The sequence below is a fragment of the Pteropus medius genome, unplaced genomic scaffold (genome assembly GCF_902729225.1).
Source record: "Pteropus medius unplaced genomic scaffold, Ma_sr-lr_union100, whole genome shotgun sequence".
Lineage (NCBI taxonomy): Eukaryota > Metazoa > Chordata > Mammalia > Chiroptera > Pteropodidae > Pteropus > Pteropus medius.
The window spans coordinates 14588895-14602803 of NW_024340699.1; the positions used below are offsets into that span (position 1 = coordinate 14588895).

The 13909-nt window shown below is 56.9% G+C and overlaps 1 protein-coding gene and 1 non-coding gene across 2 annotated transcripts in view; both read right to left on the minus strand.

Annotated features, from left to right (window-relative positions):
- SDK1 (sidekick cell adhesion molecule 1) overlaps positions 1-13909 on the minus strand; it is a 384821-nt gene that overhangs the window by 190106 nt on the left and 180806 nt on the right. The gene's annotated exons all lie outside the window — the stretch shown is intronic.
- On the minus strand, positions 8408-8526 carry LOC120617023 (5S ribosomal RNA). Its single transcript, XR_005656748.1, has one exon. It is a non-coding gene; the product is annotated as a 5S ribosomal RNA (ribosomal RNA).

The window sequence follows — 13909 nt, forward strand, 5'->3', positions numbered from 1 at the left end:
ATCTATCTATCTATCTATCTATCTATCTATGTACTTATCTATCATATATCTATCTATCTATCTATCTACCTACCTACCTACCTACCTTCTATTATCTACCTATCTACTTACCTACCTACCTAACTGCTCACCCACCCACCTGCCCACCTATCATCTGTAAGCGTCCCCTCCCTCGGATGGAGTGTGATACTGAGGATGCCATGAAGAGTATCAGAATTGGGAGGAATACTGCTAAGTTTCTCCCATAATTATTCAGGAAAGAAACTGCTACTCAATATTTTCCCTAGAGCTACAGCACGCACACGTGTGCACACACGCAAAGTGTGTAAAGCAGGAAAACAGAAACAATCCCTAGCCAGTCTCTGTGCCTGCGAGGCCATATTGAACCCCACCCAGGAATGGACGAAATGGTTGCTCTGACTGTGACACGCATAAGCCGTCGGCCTCTTTTAGGAACTGGGCCGCGGGAGTGCGAATGACCCCTTCTCTACCAGGACACCACAAAGGGCAGCCTCTCAGAGTTTACTCTCTCCTCCCGCTTAGCAAAGCGGACGAAGAACAAATAAACCCACAGCAGGTTACAAAATAGAGGGAAAAAGGTAAACACTCTAAGTCTCCACAGAACGAGCAGCGGTCCGAGCACACCTGTCCGGCCAGGCGCGGACGGGCTGACGGGTGGAGGGTGCACATGGCGTGAGGGCGAGTGGCCTCTGAGGACGGGCCATCGGTCCCCGTGGCCGACACTGGCTGCAGAGGCTGTGGGGGTGCGCGCTCTCCCGGGCACCCCGGTACAGACCCCCCACTCCCTCTGCACCCTTGTCCATACTGCCTGGCTTTGCAAAGACACGCAAGAACATGGAGACCCGGGGTTCGTCCTGTCCCGGCCACCACCCAGCCCCTCACACGTTGGTGCCGTCACCTGTAAAACACCTTAACCCCTGTATTTCCAGGGGCCGCGGGGCTGCCAGGCCCGGGGCCATGAGGGTGACTCGGGACTCGAGGGGTCCCCTGCACCCATGATGCCCCCAGGTGAAATGGTTCACTCCTGCCAGTCACTCAGACACGGAAATACTCACTTCCGGGGACTTCGAAACGATTTCTTTCTAGAAATGACTGCGAAGGTCTCATTTAAATTCTCAAAAAGCAAGTAAATTAACCAACCAAATCGTATGGCCATTTTCTCAGCATCTCATTAGCTTCTCGTCACCCAACGGGCTGCGACGGCTCCTCCGGACCCATTTCTTAGTGCTGCTTCTTAGCCCATGTCCCTGTGGTCGTCACAGGTCCCCAACACTCTGTCCCCAGCAAAAAATCGTTTTCGCAGCCCGAGCGGGGCCGATGACCGTGCATGAGCCAGAGGGGGCCCGTGAACTTGCCGGCTTCAGGCAACGTCCTCCGTAGAAACCGGGCGGCGACTGGACCGCAAACACGCAGCCCCGCGCGCCGCGGACCCGCGTGAGGAGCCGCAGGGGCTCCGCCGGCGCGAGACCCAAGCCCACCCCCGGCTGCGCCTTGGGAATCAGTGGACGGGCCCTCACTTTCTCCGATGCTCCCGCCTTTGTAACGAAGGGAGGAAGCTTCCGGAAGAGCAGGCGTCGCAAGGGAGGGTGGTGCAGTGGGAGAGGCGCTGGGCCAACCCCTGGGGGACCCCGGGCCAGGGGTGTGGTCTGGTCACTGGGCTGGCGCGGTCAGGTGTGACAAGGCCGAGGAGGGACGTGAGGGGCGGGCCAGGCCGTGCACGTGAATCTGAGGACAGGAGCCGTGGGGCCCTGGAGAAGCCACCGTGCCTCACTGCGTGTGCCACATCTAGAGGGTACAATAGGATGTCGATTATCTAAAGTAATTGGGGATTTAACGATCCGAATAACCGATGTCTTCCGGGTAAGTGGCCCTGACGGAGGCAGAGGGGGGGCCACGCAGCCGCCCCGGCAGAAGGGCCGGAGAACTGGCCTCTCAGGGGGCTGCATCCCCAAAATTACCGCTGAGGACTGCCAGAGGCTCAGACGGCGGGACAGCTGGGGAACAGAGGTGCTCCCTTCCGTCCGGACGGCACGTCGTGCACCTGTCCCCAGGGGGGGGTGGAAGACAGACCTCTGAGGGCCGGGAGGGCTGCAGGGCAGATGGCAGTGCCCGTGACAGAGCCGGGCCGTCACCCCGCACCGTTTCGTGGCCTAGCGGCCCTCAGGCCCCTTCTGGAGTGTGAAGGACGTGGCTTCCGGGCCTCCGCAGGCCACATTCTGCCACGGGCAGCTATTTCCCTGCTCTCCGCCACAGGCGGCCTCTGTGGACCTCACGGTTCCGAGCAGAGCACGTGCTGGGCCACGCGGCGGCGCCGCAGAATCGTCTGCTGTCGTCTCGTCCATCCTGGAAACGCTCGGATTCCCTCCCTGCTGGGGGCCGGGGGCCGGAGGCCGGAGGGCGCGGAGGGGCAGGGCCCGCACCGCCCGTGGACCGAGGCCACTGCTGGGGACACAGCACGAGGCAGGGGCCTCGCACATGCCACGTTTTCCTGCAGAGACCCCGTGACTCCACGCCAGCGTCACCAAGCAGGTCGACACCCGTTCAGACGGCCTCCCAACCCACGGCGCTTTGATCATTTTCATGGCCCCTAACGGAGCCCTGTCCCTGTCTCTGCTTTTTCTCGCGTGAAACACACGCTTCCAGGGGCTGCACCTGCTCGGCGACCCTCGCCGCTCGCTTCCGGTTTCAAGGCTGCGTTCTGACCCGGCTGTCTTTAACTTTTACATAAAAGGGGCTGGTTTACGTATTAAGAGAGTCTGTCTTTGAGTAAGGTGTTATACAGAAAGGTAAAGCCATCGGTCGTGTGAACTGGAGAGGTTCATTTATTCATTCAGCTTCTCTGTAGTAAACGTAAAAATACTTACACCTAGAAGATGTGTATTTGTTTATTCTTAGAAATGTTACAGTCTCATATTATACAGACCACTGACCAACTCCATCTGTACACACCCGATATTTGGAAGACACTGACCAGGATCCGCTCTCTAGGTGTTTCCTGAGCTCATCACCTTTGTGAGAGCCGGCGACACACGGAGTATGAAAGGTCATCTGGGGCTGCGGGGTGGCCGTGCCAGCCTGAGCGGAGGCCACAACCGGGGGACGGGAGAGGCTCCCTGCTCCTCACGCACAAAACGCAGCCCCCGTTAGGAAGAGTCGGGATATTCAAAACACGCTGTACACCCCTGAACTTGAGACAGTGAAGTCATTTGAGAGATTATCAAATATGGAAGTCTGAAATGATGAAACATAAAAGAAATGGAAATTCTAACGATCACAGGACGGTATGAAAAAAGGTAGAGTTAAAAAGTAGCAAATAGAACTTCTACAAATAAAAATATAGGCATTGGAATGAAAAATTCAAAGGTGAGGATAAACATTCAATGAGACAGAGCAAGAGCAGAAATAATTAAATCCAAGAGAGGTTGAGGAAATTTGCCCAAATGTAGCAAAGGCAGATAAAGAGATTAGAAAGTATGAAAATGAAGCCGAGAGACAGTAAGGTGAAATAAGGTCTGAAACATGTTTAAGTAGGAGTTCTAGAGACACTACAGCAAGAGAAAGAAAAGCAATATTCAGGAGAAAAATAGCTAAGAATTTTGGAACTGATAGAAGACATGATTCCTCAGACTTAAGAAACCCCACGATTTTTAAGCAGGAAGAAATGAACTACCTAGTGGAACCAGGCAGGAAAGATGCGGTGGGCAGGGACCCTCCAAACCACCACGGAAAGACCAGCCACGCAGGAATAGCTGGATGGGCAGCAGCTCTCTGATCAGAAAGAGCAAGTGGCTGGAGGAAACCGGAATAATAGCATCGAGGGGCTGACGGGGAGCAGCTCTCCATCCGGAACTTCACACACATCCAGACTATCACTCGGGACCGAGGGTAAAATCGCCCGTGATACACGACCCGGCACACCTATATTCGTTGTGCCGTCACTTAGAACATGAAAATGTTGCACACAGCCAGACGTTCATGCACGGGAAACTGGCCGGACGGGGGAGACTTCCGTGAACCGATTTCCAGAATGGCCGTTGAAAAAACGAAACGAGACAAGCTACTGATGAGCGTAAAAGAAAAAACACGTTTATGTTTTTATCGAGATCATTCATACATCCTAGAGGCCACCATTTTAAAGTGAGCGACCGAGTGGCTTCTACTACAGGCACAAGGCTGTGCAGCCATCGATACTGCCCAGTCCCGGGAACTTGCACTGTCCCCAAAGGAACGCTGTGCCTCCTAGCGGTCACTCCCCGCTGCCCCTGAGCCCCGGACAAGTACGCGCCTGCCCTCCACCTGTCTCGGTTTCCCGACCCTGCACACCGGCCGAGGCCTCACGGAAGGCATGGGCCTTGGGGTCTGGCGGTGCTGTGTGGCGCGTCCTCGAACACCCACGTGGCACCAGGCGGTGAGCTCGTGCCCCACTGCTCGGCAGCATTTCACCGTGTGGATGGCACGGTCTGTGTAGCCAGTGCCTGTCGGCGGACATCGGGGCTCCCCCACCGTCTGCCTGTCATGCATGACGCCGCCGAGAGCTCGCGCAGACCAGTTTTGGGGCGGCCGTGTTCTCAGCCGTCTTGGGCGTGCACTAGGCGCGGGGCCGCTGGGCCGTCCGGCTAACTGGACATCTGGCTTGTTGAGGAGCCGTGAAGCCGTTTCTCGCAGCAACCGCACCGCCGTGCCCCCCACGACTGGTATATCAGGGTTCCGATTTCTCCACGTTGTCACCGACGCTCGTCAGTGCCCATTTTAAAAAGTAACTGTGGCCCGCAGGTGGGAGGAGGCATCTCTGCGCGCTCCGACGTGCATGTCCCCGCTGACTGACGGCGTCGCACACTTTCTCACGAGCCGGCTGCCATTCGTTTACCTTTGAGAACTACCTCTCGAAACACTCCATCCATTTTTAAATTAGGTTATTTTTCTTTTTATTGTTAAATCGTAAGAATTCTTTACCTATTCTGGACATTAGATGTTACCAGATACATGACTTGCAAATAATTTATCCTATTCTGTAGCCCATGCTTATTTGGCCAAAAGAAACAGAGAAAGAATATTCCAGAGACTTATGAAAAAGGCAGCTTACGGGGCCTGGTTGAGAATGGGGTACGATGTGTACACAGGGAAGGAGACGGGGCCAGTCTGAGTGACCTTTCACGTAGTTTGGGCTTGTGAACTATCATAATAGTGAGTTACATATCCCAAAATAAACTGCTAAATAAATAGACGGAAACGTTTTCCTACGATTGATTCAGACAGAAGCAAATGAAGCTAACGGTACATCAAATAGGTAACATGACACTCGGGAGGAAACAGAATCAACCCAGGAAAGTCTGGAGCCAGCAGCTGGTCGGCCCCCTGGTGGGCTATCTGACGCTCACACGAACCAGAAAGAAACCCTAGGTTGTGCTTGGTAACCCCAAAGTGGGCAGTAGTATTGACACAGCGATCCCAACGCAATTCTATGGGAGTGAATGGACACCCCAGTGATGTTGGGGTTCGGTGTTCTCATGGGGCGGGGGAGGTCCCGGCGCCAGCAGACATGCACGAGTCAGGGTGTGTGCCTCCTTGCTCTGTCCATGGAAAGACCCTGGCAGCGAGGGCCCCTCAGGAGCGATGAGCACATCCAGGGTCCAAACGCCACGCCGCCCGCCAAGGAGTCGCGGCTTCTTAGGACACGGCGGGTTCCGGGACTCCGGCAAGGCGACCCCACAACATCGGTTGTGCCCGAAAGTGAGAACTGCTCAACAGCAGATGAGAACACGTCGCAGATGCAGGAGGCACCACGAGTGACGACCAGCAGCCGAGTCTGGAACGACCGAGCATCCCAATAAACAACGGGAGGACTACGTTCTAACACGCTGATGAATAAAGGACATGCGTCTATTCTGAAGCAAGAAAGGGCGCGGGCATGGAAGAGGAAAAGCAGCTCTCTGCGGGAGATGCTGACGCCACAAACACAGAGTGCAGACGCTCAGAGAAGTCACTCGCACGTCACCGCCACCGCAACACCGGACTGACGCGCAGTTGTCAGCGATGGCGAAGCCACCGGGAAACAGAAGGGCCACACAGTTTCAAAGTGTCACCACTGATTTTTAACCAATTACAAAGGGAAAATGTGCTTTTCATTCGGAGGAAGCTGCTGGCCCCCATTTAACCGAATAATCACTTACTTAGCCCAAACCCTCAGTGACGAGGCAGACTGCCACGAGGCGGCCGCTGGGGAGACCCCGCCAGCATCCACAAGACGGTTCGCCCGGCTCTGATAAGAGGCAACAACCAGAAGAATTCAAGACTGAAGGACATTTTACAAAACAACGGGTCTGGACCTTTCAAAAAGGCCAGAGTCACGACCACCAGAGGCCGCGGACCCCTCAGGCAAGGGGACGAAGGGGACGCGAGCACCCGTGTGACGATGAGCCCCAGGCAGGAGCCGGAACCGGGGGAAGCCATGCCGTCCCGGTGGCGGGGGTCAGGGCCACCGGGAGACGGTGCATCAGACAGAGGGGCGCGCTCTCGCTCAGGGGGAGGGGCGCGCTGCCGTCCGCGAACGCTCGATTACAAAACGCTAACAGTCGGCGGCTCTGGGTGAAGGTGTGAGATGCACACTGTGATCGTCTTACTTTCTGCAGGTTGAAATGTCCCACGTTAAAACTGGGAGGACAAAGAGCGAGGTGCCGTCAAGACGCCTTCGGACCCCGACCGGAAATGAGGCGCGGCTGTCGGGACGCGCACGCGGGGGCCTGGCGGGCGGGCGGGTCGGGCGGGCGGAGCGCGGCCGGCTCTGACTGGGAAAAGTTTTGTATTATTCTTATAACTGACGTGCGGATGGAAAGAGGTGACGGGTGGGGGCCGACGGCTGCTGAACTTGGTGACGTCCGGTTCTGTTCAGAAAGCGTTGCCTGATTTTACACCCCGTGACGTCGACTATTCGTATTAAATATTCAAGGAGCAGCACTTTAAAATGGAGACACTTATGTAAGTTAAAAACCACACAAACGGCATTCTACAGAATCAGGGGAGCGAAAATATGTAATAAATAGGGAACGTGGATTAGAAGAGGTCACAGCGACTTCGGGCTCCCGGTGTCCTTGGCAGAGAGGAGACAGAGATGGGGGTGCCTTCGATTTCCTATAAGATTGAATTTCTGTAAGATGCTCGCGTTTGCTAAGTGCTGGCGGGGTACGCTGGGACCAGACTCCAGCGTTCGCACGTCTGAAATATTTCGCAGTTCATCATTTGAAACGGAACCCATTAGAACGCTGTGCGAGTCACGGTCAGGCAGGGAGTGAGCAAGGCAGCCAAAGCCCAAGGGAGGAGTCGGGACTCGCGGTGCGGTTCCTGCAGCCGGGACGAGCGCCAGGCCCGGGGAGCAGCGGTGCTCGGGGCCAGGCCCGGTCCCTGCAGGGGCGTGGGCCAGCAGTGGCACCAGAGAAGGCTGGCGTGGACGGGGCGCCCGGGGCAGAGGAGCAGGGTGGCACAGGCACAGATGCGACGGGCAGGGCCCCGGACGCGGCTCACAGCCGGGGAGACCGTGTGCTGGTGCGGGGGGTGGCCGTCACTGCCGGCCTGCCAGGGAGGGGCTGGGTGTGGCATGGTGGCCGTGTAGCTCCCGGGGACCAGCCGGTGAGCCGAGGGCTGTGCCCGTGCTCCCGTCGGGGGTCCTCTCGGGGGGCAGGGCCTGGGGCGCAGAGCAGGCGGGTGCCCGGTGGGCAGAGGAGCACACACAGGTCCTGTGACGTCGGGGGCGGCTGACACACAGACCGCCACCCGAGGAGGGGCCGCCTTAAGCGCCTTAACAGAGGGGACACGGGACGGCCCTGCGGGAGGGCGAAGCCGAGTATCTCCGTAGGCGAGCAGAGGGTGAGATTTTAAAACTCAAGGCTAGTTTGGTTCCCACACGCCATCATCACGCCTGACATTGCCAGTCAGTCTGGGAGGATTACAGCAGATAAGATATTTTAATAAATTTCTCATGATTAAAATTGAAACCACAAAGAAACCCAGAATTGTACTGTTATAATAATAAAACCAGGCACATAGGGACTGTTTTACCCTACTATATAATTGAAAAAGCATTAATTCAGAATTTATGATGATTCATTTAGGGATTGAACTAAAATAATCTACATTTGCTTAAAGAGAAAATGTTCTCTCAGCCAATCGACAGCACGACAAGCTGTCAGAGATGCATGCAGTTGAGAATAAACTTATTTACACTTATAAACAAAAGATGTTCACTGATCTAAGACGGCAAATTTTACATTATATGTATTTTATTTTATTTATTTTTAATTTTTATTTATTTTTTCAGGCGAGGCAACCCTTGGTTGACCTCACAGATTGCAAGGACCTTGTCAGCTTACAATCCCTTACTTTTTATATTTTAGGCCTACAGCACTTGGTCTTCCTAGGTGGTCTCCCACCCAAGTACTAACCAGGCCCGACCCTGCTTAGCTTCCGAGATCAGACGGGATCGGGCTTGTTCAGGGTGGCACGGCTGTAGATCACTATATGTATTTTAATACACTTAAATATTTTATTTAAAAAGTAGATGAGGAGGACTTTGCTTTCAGCCACGAAGGAGTAAGAAAAATCAGATTGATTCCCCCACCTTAAACGGCTAGAAAACCAGACAAGATACGCGAACTGGTGGTTTTCAGACACGACCACGGGCAGCGTAGGACAGCAGCCCGGTCAGGGACACACACGGGGAGCCAGCTCGCTGCCTCGAAAGAGTTTCCGGCCACGGCGCCGGGACACACCCGGATCCCAGGGGGCCTCCTGAGTTGTCAAGACGGAGCTCAGAGTCTGGGGGGGCCAGGGAGGCCAAAGCTGGGGGGCGCAGAACCTCAGGGGGGAGGCCAGTGTGCAGACAGCGCCCCAGCGGTCTGCAAGGGGTCCCCCCAGTCTTCCAGTGAGTGCTGATCTGAGCGTCTGCGGCCGTGTGGGGGGACGGCCAGGCCGGGGTCCAGGTGGGGACGGAGGGGACACTTCAACCCTAGGAGCCCAACAAGGCCCTGAGGAGTCCGTGCCCCGCCCCCCACGCCGGGCCGGGGACAGGCCTGACCGCCAGCAGCCAGCTCTAGCAGCGGTGTCAATGTGCTGCCTCCTGGCGGGAAGGAAGGGTGCTGGACGCCGATGGACACCGGGAACAGAGAGTGCCGAGGACGGCGACGATGTGGACACGGGCGAAAGGCGTTGTCATCTCCACGAGTTTCTTTAAAAGTGAGAAACAGTAAAGATCTAGAAGACGTGAACGATGTCACGACCCGCTCGACACAATGGACGTTCACAGAACACGTCGCCCAACGACAGTAAAACGCACGTTCTTTTTAAGTGCACGCAGAACGTTTGCCAAGACATTCTGGGCCATAAACCAAATCTCGATGGATTTAAAAGGACTGAAATCACGCAAAGCGTGTTCTCTGACCACAAAATTAAATCAGACGTCCATAATGAAGAGATCTGGGAAATCCCCGGAGAGCTGGCATCTAACAACACGCTTATAAACAACCCATGGGTCAAAGGAGAAATTACAAAGTACATTAGAAGACAGTTTGCCCTGAATGAAAATGAAAACCCAACGTATCAAAAGTTTGGGATGCACCAAAGTCGGCGCTTAAGAGACAGCGCCAAGCCCCGCGTCAGAGAGGTGGGAGGTCCCCAGTCAGCGCCCTACGGAGCCACTTTACGAACTGCGGGAGCGGACGGGCGGGGCGTGCGCGCAGGGGCCGGGTCCTGAGCGTGGTGGCGTTTGTCCTGACGCTCGCTGCCTCACGGTCGCAGGATGGCTGCACTGTCTCCGGCTTTACATCCGTGTTCCAGGCCAGAGGAAGGGAGAATGGCGAAGTGGTGCCAGCCCATCTTTCTCTTTCTGCCCTAGAGAGAACCCCTTCCCGGAAGCCCTCCTCGGCAGAGCCCCCGCGTCCTCACGGGCCAGACAGGTGGGCAGTGTGCGGGGACCGTGCCCTGGGCCAGCCTCCAGCGCTGGCCGCGCAGGAGAAAGCACCCGCTAAGCCGCCAACGGCACAGAACTGAGGGGTTCGCATCGCTCCGCTCCGGTAACAGCACGCGGACCACTTTTCTAGTGATTACGAAACTGAACTCTGGGCACCAAGCCCTGCGCGCGACTAACCATGACCTGTTTCCTCAGCCACAGTGATTCCCCCACACCTGCTGGATATCTGTGCTATTCTTATCCTATCGTGGAAACTTCGGTCGTATTCGAAGTGAAAGCAACAACATTCTCAAGGAGCACGAATGAGGCATGAAATACCGTGATCCTGCCTTGGTGCCCGTGCACACCTCGTGTTCAGTGACACGCGTCTGTCTTCAGTGCATATGATGTCCTGATGTTGCAGCTGTCCAGGAAGACGATGTAACAGAGGAGTCCCTAAACCCCAGGCGTGGACCGGTACCGGTCCGTGGCCTGTGAGGAACTGGGCCGCACAGCAGGAGGTGAGTGGCAGGTGAGCGAAGCTTCCTCTGCATCTGCAGCCGCTCCCAGCGCCAGCATCGCCGCCTCCGCTCCGCCTCAGGCCCTCAGCCGTTAAATTCTCATAGGGGCCCCAGTCCCTGGTGCCATAAAGGCTGGGGACCGCTGATATAATGGACATCCTGGAGCATCACCAGGCTGCAGCCTCTCCCAGTGACCAGGCCCATCTTGAGAGATTTTCCCTGGACACCCTAAAAAGCCTCTGTGAGAAAGGAGCTGCACCCCCGCCACCCCGCGGAGGGGCGGGCACTGTCGCAGGTGTCTGCACAGACATGGACACTCGGCTTCACGGAGACCGAGTCACCAGGCCCCTGGGAGCAGGTGGTGCAGCCCCCAGGCCCGGACAGGGGTATTAACATAGAGGGAGCCACGTACGTTTTTAAACTGCTCCTGATTTAAGTCACAGGAAGAGATAAATTAAGTTTTATGAAAGCTTTGACTTTTAATACCATTGGCAGTATATTAAAATGTTCGGGAGGTTATTTATGATACATATTTTCTAACGCTGGTCCAGCTGTGATGACGGAAAGCACGAGAAGCTTCTGCTAATGTCCTTAACCCCCCGCCCCCCGTGCGTTTGGCACGGGAGCCTCGGAGGCCGTGGGTGAGGAGCCCCCGCGCCGGTCAGGGACCTCATCCCCGCATCGTAAGCGTCGCTGCGGGGCCCGGCCCAGCGGCTGCCACGGCGGTCACGCTACGAGATGGTCGGATAAGCGAGCGCCAGGCACCTGCCGAGACTTCATTTCTTCAGCGGCGTGACATGGTGGTGCTTAGGGGCCCGCCCTGGGGACCCTGTATTCCCGGGGGAGCCCAGGCCTAAGGCGACTGACCGGGTGTCACGGGAACACTGGGGGCATTAGCCACATCCGTTCTGGATGCAGGTCTGCTTTGCTTGATACCTGAAGGATTAGTAGCCTAAAAATAGTCTTCGTCGACTTGACGTATGGGACGGAGCGCTGAGGAGACCCATCCCCGCTCTCAATACTAGTGAAGGAATCAGGGACCGTTTCGCAGACAGACGGCTGGAGTCATCCGGGGTGTGGCCGCCCCACGACAGTCACCCCCAGCTCCGATGTCCTCGCTGCCCCTTCGCCTGCCAGCCAGCTGCTGAGGCGCCTCCCCAGACGGGGCCCGCCCGGGCCCAGTGCGGGACACGGGCCATGGGACATCTCCAGGAGGCTGCAGGGCCGAGGGCGCTCGCCATGGCAGCAGGAGCAGGAACGGTCCAGCCTCCGCCCGCGTCAGCTGGCCGCTCCTCACAGCGGGACCGCGACGCCCGCGTCATCAGCAGCTCTCTTACAGATACATGTGGCGTGGGGCGCGGAGCACCCTCCCGCAGCCACCTGGCGGAGCTGGAGGAGCTAGCAGGCCGCGTCCGCAGCGGACAGCCACGTCGCGCTCCACGCCGCTTTGCCTCGCTGCCCCGGACAGGGGCGCGGCCGGGGCCAACGTTCACGGCTCAGGGTGTCAGATTTTGACTCAATGCAGAATTTTCTCACAAGAAGAACTGCAATAATCCTAACCCTGACAGCAGCCCGTGAGTTAGGTGCTGTTATGTTCATTTCACAGACGAGAAACGGGGCAGAGCGTTTAAGTCGGCCCGTGCCCCACCCCTGGCAAACAGCAGAAGGGGGGTTCCGACTCAGGTTAGCCCGGCTCCCGCGGAGCCCAGGCCCCCAGAGCGCGGCACGCTCCTGCCTCACGGAGGGCTTTGGCGGAGCATCCGAGCGTCACTCTCGAAAGCAGCCAGGACGTCATCTGCTCCAGCGCCCCACTGAGTCAGAGGGAGTGAGGCCCACGGAGGAAAGGCTGCTGGCCCAGGGGCGCACGAGCGGTGGCCGAGCCGGGCCGGAACTCGGGTTCAAGGTCCCCACCCCGATCTGTCTGCCTCACTGAGCCGACGCGCAGGTGCACGACCTCCCAGGTTGGAGGGCCCTAGTCCTGTGGCTCATGTCACCCTCTGCTTCTGCCCCACAAAATGCAGCACAGCTGTTCACGGTGAGTCACTGCTGGGTCTCTTTGTGGAGTCCTCGCCTGTGACCGATTGGTGTTTCTTGTTCAGAATTACATGCGTCCACCCTGCCCTTTTCATGATTTCCCAGAAGGTGAAGGGCACATCCCACCTCATTAACTTTGGACTTGCCGTGTAACTTGTGGGGGAGGTGACTGTGCCAGTGTCCAGCAGAGGCTCTCTGAGACAGTGTGGGTTTCCACCTGCCCTCTGCAGCCCTGTGCCCAGGAGAGGGAACGGCCCAGATGGCGGCTGCTCAGTCGGCCTCAGGCTTGGCGTGGGAAGACACGGGGGCACAGCCAGGCTCGGCAGAGCTGCAGCTGACTCACAGGTTTCTTAAGTGAAAAATAAATGTTGCTTGTTGGAGGCCACAGAGATTTGGAGGTCGTTAGTTACTGAAGCAAGAGCTGACGAGTGCAGAAACTGGTACACACAGGAGGGGCCGCCATTAACAAAAACCCAGGAATATGAGGCACTGGGTTGGGGTCTAGGTGACCGGGAGTCAGAAAACTCGTAGAAAGTTGAAAAAGTGGTAACTCAAGGTACGCAGTACTGAGACATCTGGCAAAAAGCATCACTCGTGATAACTTACAGGTAGGAAATGCACCTGCCAGACTTGTGACTCAGGAGGCTTTACGTCCCACACAGAAAAAAAAAAAACTCAAAAAAAAAAAAAAACAAACCATCAAAACCCAAAAAAACCCTCACGCTTTGCCAACACAATGGAAAGGAAATACAGATAATCCAAAAATTCCAGGACTTGCGGGATTAGAAAACGGAACTATTTCTCACCAAATCCAGGTTGGCCGTTAGGGCGCAGCCTTTTGGCAGACACCGAACCGCAGGTGTGCCCGCGCCCCGTGTTGACGCCCCGTGGGGCTCACGGTCGCCCAAAATGGCCGGGGCAAGAGCAGCAGAAGTTGGTTTCCTGGAAGCACGATGAGCTTAGAGCCCTCATCGTGAGTCCGGCGAGAGAAGACCAGGCCGGACCGGGAGGGAGCGGACGGCGGGGCTCGCAGACTGGAGGCAGACACGCCGGCTTCGGGACACGAGCGCGACGCGCACTTCGCGCCTGAATGACACGGCCCGGACTATCTGCGCCCCGCGACCTACCGGGCCCCCGGCTCACGCCTTCTCCGCGGTCGCAAACAGTGAGGACACCTGCTCCGCCCCACAGCAGGGGCCCACGCAGGCGCAGTCCCCACCCCGGCGCCGACGTGGCCTGCTGTGGGGCGCCCCCACTCCCATCAGGAGTGTGACCGGGCTTACCCTGTCTTTGCCTGCCGTTGACACGGGGCAGGGGAGGAGCCACCAGCTGGCCTTTCTGGTCATGAAACTCTGGTCAAGGGGACATGACGTGGCTCTGGAGAGCCTGGACTTTG